Raw genomic sequence first — 18,060 nt, forward strand, 5'->3', positions numbered from 1 at the left:
GGCCCCAACCTGGCCAAACACTCATCCACAGGAAGATGAAGACATTTCCCATGTTCCCCTCAGACGATGGGAGATCACGCAGCAATGAAATGAACCATGTCAGTGTGGGCGGGTCTCAGGGAGAGAATGGAGGAAAAAACAGACACAGAGCAGATGCTCAGAGCCACGCAGGAGAATTTCCTCACATCAAAGTTCAAAACTACAGCCGAGGCAACAGAGCAACACCCTGCCTCAAAAAGAAAACAAAGTTCAAACACTAAATGGCACATTTTTTAGGGATGTACACACATGGTGAAAGAAACGTACTATGAAGGAAAGTGTGGGAATAATAAAGACTAAAGCAGGAAGTGATTCCCTCCGTAGGAGAAGGGAAGGGACCGGGACTCAGGCAGGGCCTCCAGGAAGCATCCAAAGTGATGTCTCTTGAGATTCTACTCCCTAAACTTGGTGGCGGTCCTCTGTGTCCAACGTGTCAATATTCTGTATACCTTACCCATACTGTACAAATGCTTTATTTCTACTCAATATTTAGAAGACAGTTATAAACAAGATGCACTAAATAGCAAGGTGGCAGATGAACATCAGGAAGGAACATCCAGGAGGTTCCATCCACGGAACCTCACCATGGATATGCTTGTGATCAAGGGCCTGGTCTCCCCTCAAGACACGGTCACAGATCTGTGACAGAGGCCACACCATCATAGAAGTGGAGGCCACGCCATCATAGAAGTGATCACAGAGGCCATCACAGAGGCCACACCATCATAGAAGGGGAGGCCACACCATCATAGAAGTGATCACAGAGGCCATCACAGAGGCCACACCATCATAGAAGTGGAGCAGGCCAGCCGGGACAGGGTCCTTCTGTGGCACCTGCTGCATCACCAGGCTGTGTGAACGGACTCAATTGCCAGAACTCACAGAACAGCAGTATGAGCACCAAAACCTCACAGGAAAAATGGTAAGTTCTAAGTTTCTCCATTAACAGTAACTCTCAGATTAATCTCTGTCATCCATCGCTTCTCCAAGAAATAACTTTTTAGGTTGACGTGCCAGGCGCCATGTTGGAGGGTTGGTGGTAGCGGCTTGGGGAGGTGCTCCCTCTGTCGGTCTCACTCTCTCACACGCTTCCCCTGGCTCCCTTCGTTCCCCCTCACCCCACTTGCCCTGCGTGCTGGAGTGTGTGCGAGGGAGTGGGAGGACGTCGGGGGTGGGGGGAGGCGTTCCGGTCCCCAAGAGACCCGCCGAGGGAGGCAGAGGCTGTGAGGGACTCCGGGAAGCCATGGACGCCGAGAGGCTCCAGGAGGCACTGGAAGATTTTGAGAAGAGGGGGAAAAAGAAAGCTTGTCCTGTCCTGGATCAGTTTCTTTGTCATGTAGCCAAGACTGGAGAAACAGATTCAGTGGTCCCAATTTAAAGACTATTTTATTTTCAAACAGGAGAAAGTGATGGATGATTTCAGAACTTCAGCTCCTGAGGCAAGAGGTCCTCCCAACCCTAATGTCGAATATATTCCCTTTGATGAAATGAAGGAAAGAATACTGAAAATTGTCACTGGATTTAAGGTATCCCTTTTACTATTCAGTGACTAGGTGAATTGTTAACAGATCCAAGGAGAAACTATACAGGAACAGACAAACTTCTCAGAGGAGTCGAAAAGAATGTGATGGTTGTTAGCTGTGTTTATCCTTCTTCAGAGAAAAACAATTCCAATAGTTTAAATCGAATGAATGGTGTTACGTTTCCTGGAAATGCACCAAGCTATACTGAGAGGTCTAATATAAATGGGCCTGGGACACCCAGGCCACTTAATCAACGAAAGGTTTGTCAGCCCCCAGCAGCTGGAGACCTGGCGGGGAGCTGATGTTCCAGTTTGAGGGCCATGCAGCTGGATACCCGGTGGGAAGCTGAAGTTCCAGTTTGAGGGCCGTGAAGCTGCAGACCCTGTGGGGAGCTCATGTTCAATTCTGAGGGCGTTGCAACTGGAGACTTGAGGGTAGACAATATTGCAGTTTGAGGGCCGTGCAGCTGGAGACCCGGGTGGGAAGAGATGCTCCGGTTTGGGAGCGATGCAGCTGGAGGCACTGCGGGGAGCAAATGTTCCAGTTAGATGTTCCTCTCTGGGTCTCCAGGTGCACGGCCATCAAACTGGAACATCAGCTCCCCGGCCCTCAAACTGCAACTGGAATATCAGCTCAACATCAGCTCCTCTCCAGGTCTACGGCTGCAAGACCCTCAAACCGGAATGGAACATCAGTTCCTCCCCAGGTCTGCGGCTGCAAGACCCTCAAAGAGGAAAATCAGTTCCTCGCCGGGTCTGTGGCTGCAAGACCCTCAAACCAGAACATCAGCTCCTCCCCGGTCCACGCTGCAAGACCCTCAAACCAGAACACCCCCCCCCCCCCCCCCCCCCCCCCCCCCCCCCCCAGCCCTCCCCAGAACCAGCTCCTCCCCGGGTCTGGCTGCAAGACCCAAACGAACATCAGCTCCTCCCCGGTCTGGCTGCAGACCCCAAACCGAACATCCCCCCCCCCCCCCCCCCCTCCCCCCGGCTGCCAGACCCCTCAAACCGGAACATCAGCTCCTCCCCGGGTCTGCGGCTGCAAGACCCTCAAACCGGAACATCAGCTCCTCCCCGGGTCTGCGGCTGCGGAACATCAGCTCCCCAGTCCGCTGCAACCCAAACGAACATCAGCTCCTCCCCGGGTCTGCGGCTGCAAGACCCTCAAACCGGAACATCAGCTCCTCCCCGGGTCCGCGGCTGCAGCCCCCCCCGCCCCCCCCCCCTCCCCGCGCTGCAAGACCCTCAAACCGGAACATCAGCTCCTCCCCGGGCTGGGCTGCAAGACCCCAAACCGGAACATCAGCTCCTCCCCAGGTCTGCGGCTGCAAGACCCCAAACCGGAACATCAGCTCCTCCCCGGTCTGGGCTGCAAGACCCCCAAACCGTAACATCAGCTCCTCCCGGGTCTGCAGCTGCACGACCCTCAAACCGGAACATAAGTCCTCCCCGGGTGTGCCTGCAAGACCCTCAAACGGAACATCAGCCCCTGCCCGGGTCAGCGGCTGCAAGACCCTCAAACCGGAACATCAGCCCCTGCCCGGGTCAGCGGCTGCACGACCCTCAAACCGGAACATCAACTCCTTCCCGGGACTGCGGCTGCACGACCCTCAAACCGGAACATCGGCTCCTTCCTGGGTCTGCAGCTGCAAGACCCTCAAACCGGAACATCAGCTCCTCCACGAATCTGCGCCTGCAAGACCGTGAAACCAGAACATCAGCTCCTTCCTGGGTCTGTGGCTACACGACTCTCAAACTGGAACATCACCTCTTCTCTGCGTATGCGGATGCAGACCCTCAAACCGGAACATCAGCTCCTCCCCAGGTCTGTGGCTGCGTGACCCTCAAACCGGAAGATCAGCTGACCGCAGGGTCTGCGGCTGCAAGACCCCCAAACCAAAACATCAGCTCCTCCCCGGGTCCACGGCTGCAAGACCTCCAAACCGGAACATCAGCTCCTCCCCGGGTCTGCGGCTGCAAGAACCCCAAAGCGGAACATCAGCTGCTGCCCAGATCTGCGGCTGCAAGACCCCCACACCGGAACATCAGCTCCTCCCGGGGTCTGCGGCTGCAAGAACCCCAAACCAGAACATCAGCTCCCTGCCGGGTCTCCAGCTGAACGGCCCTCAAACTGGAACATCGGCTTACCACCAGATCTCCAGCTGCATGGCCCTCAAACAGGAACATCAGCTCCCCACAGGGTCTCCAGCTGCACGGCCCTCAAATTGCAACATCAGTTCCCCCCTGGGCCTCCAGGTGCACCGCCTCAAACTGCAACATCAGCTCCCCGCTGGGTCTCCAGCAACACAGCCCTCAAACTGGAACATCAGCTCCCCCTGGGGTCTCCAGTTCCACGGCCCTCAACCTGCAACACTGGCTCCCCACCGGGTCTCCAGCTGCACGGCACTCAAACTGGAACATCAGCTCCCCACCGGGTATCCAGCTGCATGGCCCTCAAACTGGAACATCAACTCCCCGCTGAGTCTCCAGGTGCACGGTCCTCAAACTGGAATATCAGCTCAATGCCAGGTCTCCAGCTGCACAGCCCTCAAATTGGAACATCAGCTCCCTGCCGGGTCTCCAGCTGCACGGCCCTCAAACTGCAACATCAGCTCCCCCGCGGGACTCCAGCTGCACAGCCCTACAACTGGAACATCAGCTCCCCCCGGGAAGTGAGGCGCTCCTCACTTCCCAGATGGGGCGGCCGGGCAGAGGCGCTCCTCACTTCCCACACGATGGGTGGCCGGGCAGAGGCGCTCCTCACTTCCCAAATGGGGCGGCGGGGCAGAGGTGCTCCTCACTTCCCAGACGATTGGTGGCCGGGCAGAGGTGCTCCTCACTTCCCAGACGATGGGTGGCCGGGCAGAGGCGCTCCTCACTTCTTCCCAGGCGGGGCGGCCGGGCAGAGGTGCTCCTCACTTCCCCCCGGGTCACCAGCTGCACAGACCTCAAACTTGAACATCAGCTCCCCGCCGGGTCATCCTGCACGGCCCTCAAACTGGAACATCAGCTCCACCCCAGGTCTCCAGCAGCACGGCCCTACATCTGCAACATCAGCTTCCCCCCGGGTCTCCAGCTGCACAGCCCTACAACTGGAACATCAGCTCTCTCCCAGGTCTCCAGCTGCATGGCCCTCAAACTGGAAAATCAGCTACCCAGCCCTCAAACTGCAACTGGAATATCAGCTCAACATCAGGTCCTCTCCAGGTCTGCAGCTGCAAGACCCTCAAACCAGAACATCAGCTCCTCGCCAGGTCTCCGGCTGCACGACCCTCAAAGCAGAACATCGGCTACACTCCGGGCCTGCGGCTGCAACACCCTCAAACCAGAACATCAGCTCCTCGCCAGGTCTCCGGCTGCACGACCCTCAAAGCAGAACATCGGCTACACTCCGGGCCTGCGGCTGCAACACCCTCAAACCAGAACATCAGCTCCTCGCCGGGTCTGCGGCTGCACGACCATCAAACCGGAACATCAGCTCCTCCCCGGGTCTGCGGCTGCACGACCCTCAAAGCAGAACATCAGCTCCTCGCCAGGTCTGCGGCTGCACCACCCTCAAACCGGAACATCAGCCCCTCCCCGGGTCAGGGGTTGCACGACACTCAAAACAGAACGTCAGCTCCTTCCCGGGTCTGCAGCTGCACGACTCTCAAACTGGAACATCAGCTCCTCCCCGGGTCGGTGGCTGCACGATCCTCAAATTGGAACATCACTGCCTCCCCGGGTCTGCAGCTGCAAGACCCTCAAACCGGAACATCAACTCTTCCCCGGGTCTGCGGCTGCAAACCCTCAAACAGCTCCTCACTTCCCAGACGGGGCGGCCCGGCAGAGGCGCTTCTCACTTCCCAGATGGGGTGGCCGGGCAGAGGCGCTCCTCACTTCCCAGACGGGGCGGCCGGGCAGAGGCGCTCCTCACTTCCCAGACCATGGGTGGCCGGACAGAGGAGTTCCTCACTTCTTCCCAGACGGGGCGGCCGGGCAGAGGCGCTCTTCAATTCCCAGACGGGGCGGCCAGGCAGAGGCGCTCCTCACTTCCCAGAAAGGGCAGCCAGGCAGAGGCGCTCCTCACTTCCCAGACGATGAGTGGCCGGCAGAGGCGCTCCTCACTTCCCAAAAGGGCAGCCGGGCAGAGGCGCTCCTCACTTCCCAGACGATGAGTGGCCGGGCAGAGGCGCTCCTCACTTCCCAGACGATGGGTGGCCAGGCAGAGGCGCTCCTCCATTCCCAGACGGGACGGCCGGGCAGAGGCGCTCCTCACTTCCCAGATGGGGCGGCCGGGCAGAGGCGCTCCTCACTTCCAAGACGATGGGTGGCTGGGCAGAGGCGCTCCTCACTTCTCAGACGGGGCAGCCGGGCAGAGGCGCTCCTCATTTCTTCCCAGACGGGGCGGCCGGGCAGAGGCGCTCCTCACTTCCCAGACGATGGGTGGCCGGGCAGAGGCGCTCCTCACTTCCCAGACGGGGCGGCCGCGCAGAGGCGCTCCTCACTTCCCAGACGGGGGCCGGCAGAGGCGCTCCTCACTTCCCAGACGATGGGTGGCCGGGCAGAGGCGCTCCTCACTTCCCAGATGGGGCGGCCGGGCAGAGGCGCTCCTCACTTCCCAGACGATGGGTGGCCGGGCAGAGGCGCTCCTCACTTCCCAAATGGGGCGGCCAGGCACAGGTGTTCCTCACTTCCCAGACGATGGGTGGCCGGGCACAGGCGCCCCTCACTTCCCAGACAATGGGTGGCTACACAGAGGCGCTCCTCACTTCCCAGATGGGGCGGCCGGGCAGACGCGCTCCTCACTTCCCAGACGGGGCAGCCAGGCAGAGGCGCTCCCCACTTCCCAGACGATGGGTGGCCGGGCAGAGGCGCTCCTCACTTCCCAGATGGGGCGGCCGGGCAGACGCGCTCCTCACTTCCCAGACGGGGTGGCCGGGCAGAGGCGCTCCTCACTTCCCAGATGGGGCGGCCGGGCAGAGGTGCTCCTCACTTCCCAGACGATGGGTGGCCGGGCACAGGTGCTCCTCACTTCCCAGACGATGAGTGGCCGGGCAGAGGCGCTCCTCACTTCCCAGATGGGGCGGCCGGGCAGAGGCGCTCCTCACTTCCCAGACGATGGGTGGCCGGGCACAGGTGCTCCTCACTTCCCAGACGATGAGTGGCCGGGTAGAGGCGCTCCTCACTTCCCAGATGGGGCGGCTGGGCAGACGCGCTCCTCACGTCCCAGACAGGGTGGCCGGGCAGAGACGCTCCTCACTTCCCAGATGGGGCGGCCGGGCAGAGGCGCTCCTCACTTCTCAGACGATGGGTGGCCGGGCACAGGCGCTCCTCACTTCCCAGACAATGGGTGGCCGGGCAGAGGCGCTCCTCACTTCCCAGACGATGGGTGGCCGGGCAGAGGCGCTCCTCACTTCCCAGACGGGGCGGCCGGGCAGAGGCGCTCCTCACTTCCAAGACGATGGGTGGCCGGGCAGAGTCGCTCCTCACTTCTCCCCAGACGGGGTGACCGGGCAGAGGCGCTCCTCACTTCCCAGACGGGGCGGCCGGGCAGAGGCGCTCCTCACTTCCCAGATGGGGCTGCGGCTGAGCAGAGGCACTCCTCACTTCCCAGACGATGGTTGAGGAGCGCCTCTGCCCGGCCGCCCCGTCTGGGAAGTGAGAAGCTCCTCTGCCCGGCCACCCCGTCTGGGAAGTGAGGAGCGCCTCTGCCCGGCCGCCCCGTCTGGGAAGTGAGGAGCGCCTCTTCCCGGCCACCCATCGTCTGGGAAGTGAGGGGCGCCTCTGCCCGGCCGCCCCGTCTGGGGAGTGAGGGGCGCCTCTGCCCGGCCCCCCGTCTGGGGAGTGAGGGGCGCCTCTGCCCGGCCCCCCGTCTGGGGAGTGAGGGGCGCCTCTGCCCGGCCCCCCGTCTGGGAGTGAGGGGCGCCTCTGCCCGGCCCCCCGTCTGGGAGTGAGGGGCGCCTCTGCCCGGCCCCCCGTCTGGGGAGTGAGGGGCGCCTCTGCCCGGCCGCCCCGTCTGGGAGTGAGGGGCGCCTCTGCCCGGCCCCCCGTCTGGGGAGTGAGGGGCGCCTCTGCCCGGCCCCCCGTCTGGGGAGTGAGGGGCGCCTCTGCCCGGCCCCCCGTCTGGGGAGTGAGGGGCGCCTCTGCCCGGCCCCCCGTCTGGGAGTGGGGGCGCCTCTGCCCGGCCGCCCCGTCTGGGGAGTGGGGGCGCCTCTGCCCGGCCGCCCCGTCTGGGGAGTGGGGGCGCCTCTGCCCGGCCGCCCCGTCTGGGGAGTGGGGGGCGCCTCTGCCCGGCCGCCCCGTCTGGGGAGTGGGGGGCGCCTCTGCCCGGCCGCCCCGTCTGGGGAGTGGGGGGCGCCTCTGCCCGGCCGCCCCGTCTGGGGAGTGGGGGGCGCCTCTGCCCGGCCGCCCCGTCTGGGGAGTGGGGGGCGCCTCTGCCCGGCCGCCCCGTCTGGGGAGTGGGGGGCGCCTCTGCCCGGCCGCCCCGTCTGGGGAGTGGGGGGCGCCTCTGCCCGGCCGCCCCGTCTGGGGAGTGGGGGGCGCCTCTGCCCGGCCGCCCCGTCTGGGGAGTGGGGGCGCCTCTGCCCGGCCGCCCCGTCTGGGGAGTGGGGGCGCCTCTGCCCGGCCGCCCCGTCTGGGGAGTGGGGGCGCCTCTGCCCGGCCACCCATCGTCTGGGGAAGTGAGGAGCGCCTCTGCCCGGCCACCCATCGTCTGGGAAGTGAGGAGCGCCTCTGCCCGGCCACCCATCGTCTGGGAAGAAGTGAGGAGCGCCTCTGCCCGGCCACCCATCGTCTGGCTCTGGAAGAAGTGAGGAGCGCCTCTGCCCGGCCGCCCCGTCTGGGAAGTGAGGAGCGCCTCTGCCCGGCCGCCCCGTCTGGGAAGTGAGGAGCGCCTCTGCCGGCCCCCCGTCTGGAATGAGGAGCGCCTCTGCCCGGCCACCCATCGTCTGGGAAGAAGTGAGGAGCGCCACTGCCCGGCCACCCATCTCTGGGAAGAAGTGAGGAGCGCCTCTGCCCGGCCGCCATCGTCTGGGAAGTGAGGAGCGCTCTGCCCGGCCGCCCGTCTGGGAAGTGAGGAGCGCCTCTGCCCGGCCACCATCGTCTGGGAAGTGAGGAGCGCCTCTGCCCGGCCACCATCATCTGGGAAGAAGTGAGGAGCGCCTCTGCCCGCCGCCACGTCTGGGAAGTGAGGAGCGCCTCTGCCGGCCGCCCCGTCTGGGAAGTGAGGAGCGCCTCTGCCCGGCCACCCATCGTCTGGGAAGTGAGGAGCGCCTCTGCCCGGCCACCCATCTTCTGGGAAGTGAGGAGCGCCTCTGCCGGCCACCCATCGTCTGGGAAGTGAGGAGCGCCTCTGCCGGCCAACCATCATCTGGGAAGTGAGGAGCGCCTCTGCCCGGCCAACCATCATCTGGGAAGTGAGGAGGCCTCTGCCCGGCCGGCCAGTCTGGGAAGTGAGGAGCGCCTCTGCCGGCCCCCCTCTGGGAAGTGAGGAGCGCCTCTGCCCGGCCACCCATCGTCTGGGAAGTGAGGAGCGCCTCTGCCCGGCCACCCATCTTCTGGGAAGTGAGGAGCGCCTCTGCCCGGCCACCCATCGTCTGGGAAGTGAGGAGCGCCTCTGCCCGGCCGCCCCGTCTGGGAAGTGAGGAGCGCCTCTGCCCGGCCGCCCCGTCTGGGAAGTGAGGAGCGCCTCTGCCCGGCCGCGCCGCCCCGTCTGGGAAGTGAGGAGCGCCTCTGCCCGGCCGCCCCGTCTGGGAAGTGAGGAGCGCCTCTGCCCGGCGCCCGTCTGGGGGAGGGCGCCTGCCCGGCCGCCCCGTCTGGGAAGTGAGGAGCGCCTCTGCCCGGCCGCCCCATCTGGGAAGAAGTGAGGAGCGCCTCTGCCTGGCTGCCCCGTCTGGGATGTGCGGAGTGCCTCTGCCCGACCCCCCCGTCTGGGAGGTCTACCACGGAGGCCAGAAGCAATGTGGGGGCTCGACGTGGTGGCTCACACCTGTAGTCCCGGCGCTCTGGGAGGCCGAGGCGGGTTGATCACTTCAGGCTTGGAATTCGCGACCAGCATGGCCAACATGGGGAAACATATGAAAAATACAACAGACCAACCAACCAACCCAGCGACAACAAGGCAGAGTTAAAAGAGCTCTACTTCCCAGCTCCTGCATTATACATAAGTAGAAAAGAAGAAAGATGAGCTAAAGATCCTGGAAAGCAGAAAATCCAATTGTTGTTCTGGATTCTAAACATTACCTGTGTAGCCTTGGATAAACTTCAATCCTTTCATATGTAAATCAAAGGAAGTTGAATTAAATTATTTCTAACCAAAAAAAAAAAAAAAAAAAAAAACCCTCAAACCGCAACATCAGCTCCTCCACGGGTCTGCGGCTGTAAGACCCTCCAACCGGAACATCAGCTCCTCCCTGGGTCCAAGGCTACAAGACGCCCAAACCGGAACATGAGCTCCTGCCCGCGTCTGTAGGACCGTCCAATCGCAACATCAGCTCCTCCACGGGTCTGCGGCTGCAAGACCCTCAAACCGGAACATCAGCTCCTCCTCGGGTCTGTAAGACCCTCAAACCCGAACATCAGCTCCTCCCTGGTCTCGGGCTGCGAGACCCTCAAAGCGGAAGATCAGCTCCTCACCGGGTCTGCGGCTGCAAGGCGCCCAAAGCGGAACATCAGCTCCTCCCCGGGTCCGCGGCTGCAAGACCCCGAAACAGGAACATCACCTCGTCCCCGGGTCCGCGGCTGCAAAACCCTCAAATCGGAACACCAGCTCCTTCCTGAGTCGCGGCTGCAAGACCCTCAAAACGGAACATCTGCTCCTCCACGGCTCCGCGGCTGCAAGACTCTCAAACCGGAACATCAGCTCCTTTCCGGGTCTGCGGCTGCAAGACCCTCAAACCAGAACATCAGCTCCTCCCCGGGTCTGCGGCTGCACGACCCTCAAATTGGAACATCAGCGCCTCCCCGAGTCTGCCGCTGCACGACCCTCAGACTGGAACATCAGCTCCTCCCCTGGTCTGCGGCTGAACGACCCTGAAACTGGAACATCAGCTCTTCCCCAGGTCTGCAGCTACACGACCCTGAAACTGGAACATCAGCTCTTCCCCGGGTCTGCGGCTGCACGACCCTCAAAATGGAACATCGCTTCCACCCCGGGACTTCGGCTGCATGAACCTCAAACTGGAACACTGGCGCCTCTCAGGGTCTGCGGCTGCAAGATCCTCAAACTACAACATCGGCTCCTCCCCGGGTCAGCGGCTGCAAGACCCTCAAATGGGAACATCAGCTCCTCCCGGGTCCGCGGCTGCACCACCCTCAAACCGGAACATCAACATCTCCCCGGGTCCGCGACTGCAAGACCCCCACGCCGGAATATCAGTTCTTACCCGGGTCCGCGGCTACAAGACCCCCAAACCAGAACATCAGCTCCTCCCCGGGTCTGCAGATGAACGACCCTCAAAGCAAAACATCAGCTCCTCACCGGGTCTGTGGCTACACGACCCTCAAACTGGAATATCAGCTCCTCCCCTGGTCCGCTGCTGCAAGACCCCCAAACCGGAAAAGCAGCTCCTCCCCGGTCTGCGGCTGCAGGACCCTCAAATTGGAAAACCGGTGCCTCCCCGGGTCTGCGGCTGCAAGACCCTCAAACCGGAACATCACCTCCTCCCCGGGTCTGCGGCCACAAGACCCTCAAACCGGAATATCAGCTCCTCCCCGTGTCTGCGCCTGCAAGACCCTGAAACCGGAACATCAGCTCCTGCCTGGGTCTGCAGCCGCAAGACCCTCAAACCGGAACATCAGCTCCTCCACAGGTCTGCGGCTGCACGACCCTCAAATTGGAACATCAGCGCCTCCCCAGGTCTCCGCTGCATGACCCTCAAACTGGAACATCAGCTCTTCCCCGGGTCTGCAGCTACACGACCCTCAAACTGGAACATCAGCTCCTCGCCGGGTCTGTGGTTGCAACAGCCTCAATCTGGAACATCAGCACTTCCCCAAGTCTGCGGCTACAAGACCCTCAATCCGGAACATCAGCTCCTTCCCGGGTCTGCAGCTGCAAGACCCTCAAACCGGAACATCAGCTCCTCCCCGGGTCTGCGGCTGCAAGACCCTCAAGACGGAACATCAGCTCCTTCGCGGGTCCGCGGCTGCAAGACCCTCAAACCGGAACATCAGCTCCTCCCCGCATCAGCGGCTGCACGACCCTCAAAGCAGATCAGCTCCCCGCCGGGCCTGCGGCTGCACGACCCTCAAACTGGAACATCAGCTCCTCCGCTGGTCTGCGGATGCAAGACCCTGAAACCGGAACATCAGCTCCTCCCCAGGTCTGCGGCTGCACGACCCTCAAATTGGAAAATCAGCGCCTCCCTGGGTCTGCGGCTGCACGACCCTCAAACTGGAACATCAGCTCCTCCCTGGGTTTGCGGCTGCAAGACCGTCAAACCGGAACATCAGCTCCTCCCCGGGTCCGCAGCTGCAAGACCCTCAAACCGGAACATCAGCTCCTCCCCAGATCCGCGGCTGCAAGACCCTCAAAACTGGAACATCAGCTCCTCCCCAGGTCCGCGGCTGCAAGACCCTCAAACCGGAAAATCAGCTCCTCCTCGGGTCTGCGGCTGCAAGACCTTCAAACCGGAACATCAGCTCCTCCCCGGGTCCGTGATTGCACCACCCTCAAACCGGAACATCAGCTCCTCCCCGGGTCCGTGATTGCAAGACCCCCAAACCGGAACACAAGCTCCTCCCCGGGTCAGTGGCTGCAAGACCCCCAAACCGGAACATCAGCTCCTCCCCGGGTCTGCGGCTGCAAGACCCTCAAACCGGAACATCAGCTCCTCCGCGGGTCCGCGGCTTCAAGACCCTCAAACCAGAACATCAGCTCCTCCCCGGGTCCGCAGCTGCAAGACCCTGAAACCGGAACATCAGCTCCTCCCCAGGTCCATGGCTGCAGGACCGTCCAACTGGAACATCAGCTCCTTCACGGGTCTGTAAGACCCTCAAACCCGAATATCAGCCCCTCCCTGGTCTGCAGCTGCGAGACCCTCAAAGCAGAACATCAGCTCCTCCCCAGGTCTGCGGCTGCAATACTCCAAAACGGGAACATCAGCTCCTCCCCGGATCTGCGGCTGCAAGACCCCCAATCCGGAACATCAGCTCCTCCCCGGGTCTGCGGCTGCAACACCCTCAAACCGGAACTTCAGCTCCTCCCCGGGTCCGCAGATGCAAGACCCTCAAACCGGAACATCAGCTCCTCCACCGGTCCGCGGCTGCATCATCCTCAAACCAGAACATGAGCTCCTCCCCTGGATCCGCGGCGGCAAGACCCAGAAACCAGAACAGAAGCTCCTCCTCGGGTCCATGGCTGCACCACCCTCAAACCGAACATCAGCTCTTACCCGGGTCTGCGTTTGCACGACCCTCAAACTGGAACATCAGCTCTTCCCCGGATCTGCGCGTACACGACCCTCAAACTGGAACATCAGCTCCTCCCCTGGAATGCGGCTGCACGACCCTCAAACTGGAATATCTCCTCTTCCCCGGGTCTGCGGCTGCACTACCCTCAAACTGGAACATCGGCTTCTCCCCGGGTTTTCGGCTGCACGAACCTCAAACTGAAACACCAGCGACTCTCAGGGTCTGCGACTGCAAGATCCTCAAACTACAACATCGGCTCCTCTCCAGGTCTGCGGCTGCACGACCCTCAATGTAGAACATTGGCACTTCTCTGGGTCTGCAGCTACAAAACCCTCAAACAGGAACATCCGCGCCTCCACGGGTCTGCGGCTGCAAGACCCTGAAACCGGAACATCCGCTCCTCCCTGGTCCACGGCTGCAAGACCCTCAAACTGGAACGTCAGCTCCTCCCTGGGTTTGCGGCTGCAAGACCGTCAAACTGGAACATCAGCTCCTCCCCGGGTCAGCAGCTGCAAGACCCTCAAACCGGAACATCAGCTCCTCCCCGGGTCCGCGGCTGCAAGACCCTCAAACCGGAACATCAGCACCTCCTCGGGTCCGCGGCTGCAAGACCCTCAAACCGGAACATCAGCACCTCCTCGGGGCCGCGGCTGCAAGACCCTCAAACAGGAACATCAGCTCCTCCCCGGGTCTGCGGCTGCACGACCCTCAAAGCAGATCAGCTCCTCGCCGGGCCTGCGGCTGCACGACCCTCAAACTGGAACATCAGCTCTTCCCCGTGTCTGCGGTTGCACGACCCTCAAACTGGATCATCAGCTCCTCTCCGGGAATGTGGCTGCACGACCCTCAAACTGGAACATCAGATCTTTCCCGGATCTGCGGGTACACGACCCTCAAACTGGAACATCAGCTCCTCCCCTGGTCTGCGGTTGCACGACCCTCAAACTGGAACATCAGCTCTTCCATGGATCTGCGGGTACACGACCCTCAAACTGGAACATCAGCTCCTCCCCTGGAATGCAGCTGCACGACCCTCAAACTGGAATATCTGCTCTTCCCCGGGTCTGCGGCTGCACTACCCTCAAACTGGAACATTGGCTCCTCCCCGCGTTTTCAGCTGCACGGACCTCAAACTGAAACACCGGCGCCTCTCAGGGTCTTTGGCTGCAAGATCCTCAAACTACAACATCGGCTCCTCTCCAGGTCTGTGGCTGCACGACCCTCAATGTAGAACATTGGCACCTCCCCGGGTCTGCGGCTGCAAAACCCTCAAACAGGAACATCCGCGCCTCCACGGGTCTGCGGCTGCAAGACCCTGAAACCAGAACATCAGCTCCTCCCTAGTCCACGGCTACAAGACCCTCAAACCGGACCATCAGCTCCTCCCTGGGTTTGCGGCTGCAAGACCGTCAAACCGGAACATCAGCTCCTCCCCGGGTCCGCAGCTGCAAGACCCTCAAACCGGAACATCAGCTCCTCCCCAGATCCGCGGCTGCAAGACCCTCAAACTGGAACATCAGCTCCTCCCCTGGTCCGCGGCTGCAAGACCCTCAAACCGGAAAATCAGCACCTCCTCAGGTCCGCGGCTGCAAGACCTTCAAACCGGAACATCAGCTCCTCCCCGGGTCCGTGATTGCACCACCCTCAAACCAGAACATCAGCTCCTCCCCGGGTCCGTGGCTGCAAGACCCCCAAACCGGAACATCAGCTCCTCCCCGGGTCTGCGGCTGCAAGACCCTCAAACAGGAACATCAGCTCCTCCCCGGGTCTGCGGCTGCAAGACCCTCAAACAAGAACATCAGCTCCTCCCCAGGTCTGCGGCTGCAATACCCTGAAACCAGAACATCAGCTCCTCCAAGGGTCTGTGGCTGCAAGACCCTCAAACCGGTAACATCAGCTCCTCCGCGGGTCCGCGGCTTCAAGACCCTCAAACCAGAACATCAGCTCCTCCCCGGGTCCGCAGCTGCAAGACCCTGAAACCGGAACATCAGCTCCTCCCCAGGTCCATGGCTGCAGGACCGTCCAACTGGAACATCAGCTCCTTCACGGGTCTGTAAGACCCTCAAACCCAAATATCAGCTCCTCCCTGGTCTGCAGCTGCGAGACCCTCAAAGCAGAACATCAGCTCCTCCCCAGGTCTGCGGCTGCAATACTCCAAAACGGGAACATCAGCTCCTCCCCGGATCTGCGGCTGCAAGATCCCCAATCCGGAACATCAGCTCCTCCCCGGGTCTGCGGCTGCAAGACCCTCAAACCGGAACATCAGCTCCTCCCCGGGTCCGCAGATGCAAGACCCTCAAACCGGAAATCAGCTCCTCCACCGGTCCGCGGCTGCATCATCCTCAAACCAGAACATGAGCTCCTCCCCTGGATCCGCGGCGGCAAGACCCAGAAACCAGAACAGAAGCTCCTCCTCGGGTCCATGGCTGCACCACCCTCAAACCCGAACATCAGCTCTTACCCGGGTCTGCGTATGCACGACCCTCAAACTGGAACATCAGCTCATCCCCGGGTCTGCGCGTACACGACCCTCAAACTGGAACTCAGCTCCTCCCCTGGAATGCGGCTGCACGACCCTCAAACTGGAATATCTCCTCTTCCCCGGGTCTGCGGCTGCACTACCCTCAAACTGGAACATCGGCTTCTCCCCGGGTTTTCAGCTGCACGAACCTCAAACTGAAACACCAGCGACTCTCAGGGTCTGTGGCTGCAAGATCCTCAAACTACAACATCGGCTCCTCTCCAGGTCTGCGGCTGCACGACCCTCAATGTAGAACATTGGCACTTCTCTGGGTCTGCAGCTACAAAACCCTCAAACAGGAACATCCGCGCCTCCACGGGTCTGCGGCTGCAAGACCCTGAAACCGGAACATCCCCTCCTCCCTGGTCCACGGCTGCAAGACCCTCAAACTGGAACGTCAGCTCCTCCCTGGGTTTGCGGCTGCAAGACCGTCAAACTGGAACATCAGCTCCTCCCCGGGTCCGCAGCTGCAAGACCCTCAAACCGGAACATCAGCTCCTCCCCGGGTCTGTGGCTGCAAGACCCTCAAACTGGAACTTCAGCTCCTCCTCGGGTCCGCGGCTGCAAGACCCTCAAACCGGAACATCAGCACCTCCTCGGGGCCGCGGCTGCAAGACCCTCAAACCGGAACATCAGCTCCTCCCCGGGTCTGCGGCTGCACGACCCTCAAAGCAGATCAGCTCCTCGCCGGGCCTGCGGCTGCACGACCCTCAAACTGGAACACCAGCTCCTCCGCTGGTCTGCGGATGCAAGACCCTCAAACCGGAACATCAGCTCCCACGGAGGTCTGCGGCTGCACGACCCTCAAATTGGAAAATCAGCGCCTCCCTGGGTCTGCGGCTGCAGGACCCTCAAACTGGAACATCACCTCCTCCCCTGGTCTGCGTTTGCACGACCCTCAAACTGGAACATCAGCTCTTCCCTGGATCTGCGGGTACACGACCCTCAAACTGGAACATCAGCTCCTCCCCTGGAATGCGGCTGCACGACCCTCAAACTGGAATATCTGCTCTTCCCGGGGTCTGCGGCTGCACTACCCTCAAACTGGAACATTGGCTCCTCCCCGGGTTTTCGGCTGCACGAACCTCAAACTGAAACACCGGCGCCTCTCAGGGTCTTTGGCTGCAAGATCCTCAAACTACACCATCGGCTCCTCTCCAGGTCTGCGGCTGCACGACCTTCAATGTAGAACATTGGCACCTAACCGGGTCTGTGGCTACAAAACCCTCAAACAGGAACATCCGCGCCTCCACGGGTCTGCGGCTGCAAGACCCTCAAACCGGAACATCAGCTCCTCCCTGGTCCGCGGCTGCAAGAACCTCAAACCGGAACATCAGCTCCTCCAAGGGTCTGTGGCTGCAAGACCCTCAAACCGGAACATCAGCTCCTCCCCGGGTCCGCGGCTTCAAGACCCTCAAACAAGAACATCAGCTCCTCCCCGGGTCCGCAGCTGCAAGACCCTGAAACCGGAACATCAGCTCCTCCCCAGGTCCATGGCTGCAGGACCGTCCAACGGAACATCAGCTCCTTCACGGGTCTGTAAGACCCTCAAACCCGAATATCAGCTCCTCCCTGGTCTGCAGCTGCGAGACCCTCAAAGCAGAACATCAGCTCCTCCCCAGGTCTGCAGCTGCAATACTCCGAAACGGGAACATCAGCTCCTCCCCGGGTCTGCGGCTGCAAGACCCCCAATCCGGAACATCAGTTCCTCCCCGGGTCTGCGGCTGCAAGACCCTCAAACCAGAACTTCAGCTCCTCCCCGGGTCCGCAGATGCAAGACCCTCAAACCGGAATATCAGCTCCTCCACGGGTGCGCGGCTGCACCATCCTCAAACCGGAACATGAGCTCCTCCCTGGATCCGCGGCTGCAAGACCCAGAAACCGGAACATCAGCTCCTCCTCGGGTCCATGGCTGCACCACCCTCAAACCGGAACATCAGCTCTTACCCGGGTCTGCGGCTGCAAGACCCCCAAACCGGAACATCAGCTCCTCCCCGGGTCTGCGGCTGCAAGACCCCCAAAGCGGAACATCAGCTACTCCCCAGGTCTGCGGCTGCAACACCCCCAAACCGGAACATCAGCTCCTCCCCGGGTCTGCGGCTGCAATACTCCCAAAGGGGAACATCAGCTCCTTCCCTGGTCTGCGGCTTCAAGACCCCCAAACGGGAACATTAGCTCCTCCCCGGGTCTGCGGCTGCACGACCCTCAAACCTGAACATCACTGCCTCCCTTGGTCTGCCACTGCACGACCCTCAAACCGGAACATCAGCTCCTCCCTGGGTCTGCGGCTGCACGACCCTCAAACTGGAACATCAGCTCTTCCCCGTGTCTGCGGTTGCACGACCCTCAAACTGGATCATCAGCTCCTCTCCGGGAATGTGGCTGCACGACCCTCAAACTGGAACATCAGCTCTTCCCCGCGTCTGCGGCTACACGACCCTCAAACTGGAACATCACCTCCTCCCTAGGTCTGTGGCTGCACGAACCTCAAACTGGAACATCGGCTCCTCCCCGGGTTTTTGGCTGCACGAACCTCAAACTGAAACACCGGCGCCTCTCAGGGTCTGCGTCTGCACGACCCTCA

General features: G+C 61.7%; 2 pseudogenes; both read left to right on the plus strand.

The window, feature by feature from the left end:
• The first annotated feature begins 932 nt into the window (after positions 1-932).
• Positions 933-1,887, plus strand: LOC115833956 (annotated as a pseudogene).
• Positions 1,888-3,201: 1,314 nt separating this feature from the next.
• LOC105737550 lies at positions 3,202-4,519 on the plus strand (annotated as a pseudogene).
• Positions 4,520-18,060: the final 13,541 nt, after the last annotated feature.

Source organism: Nomascus leucogenys, unplaced genomic scaffold (genome assembly GCF_006542625.1).
Source record: "Nomascus leucogenys isolate Asia unplaced genomic scaffold, Asia_NLE_v1 001005F_60849_qpd_obj, whole genome shotgun sequence".
NCBI classification, from domain to species: Eukaryota; Metazoa; Chordata; class Mammalia; order Primates; family Hylobatidae; genus Nomascus; species Nomascus leucogenys.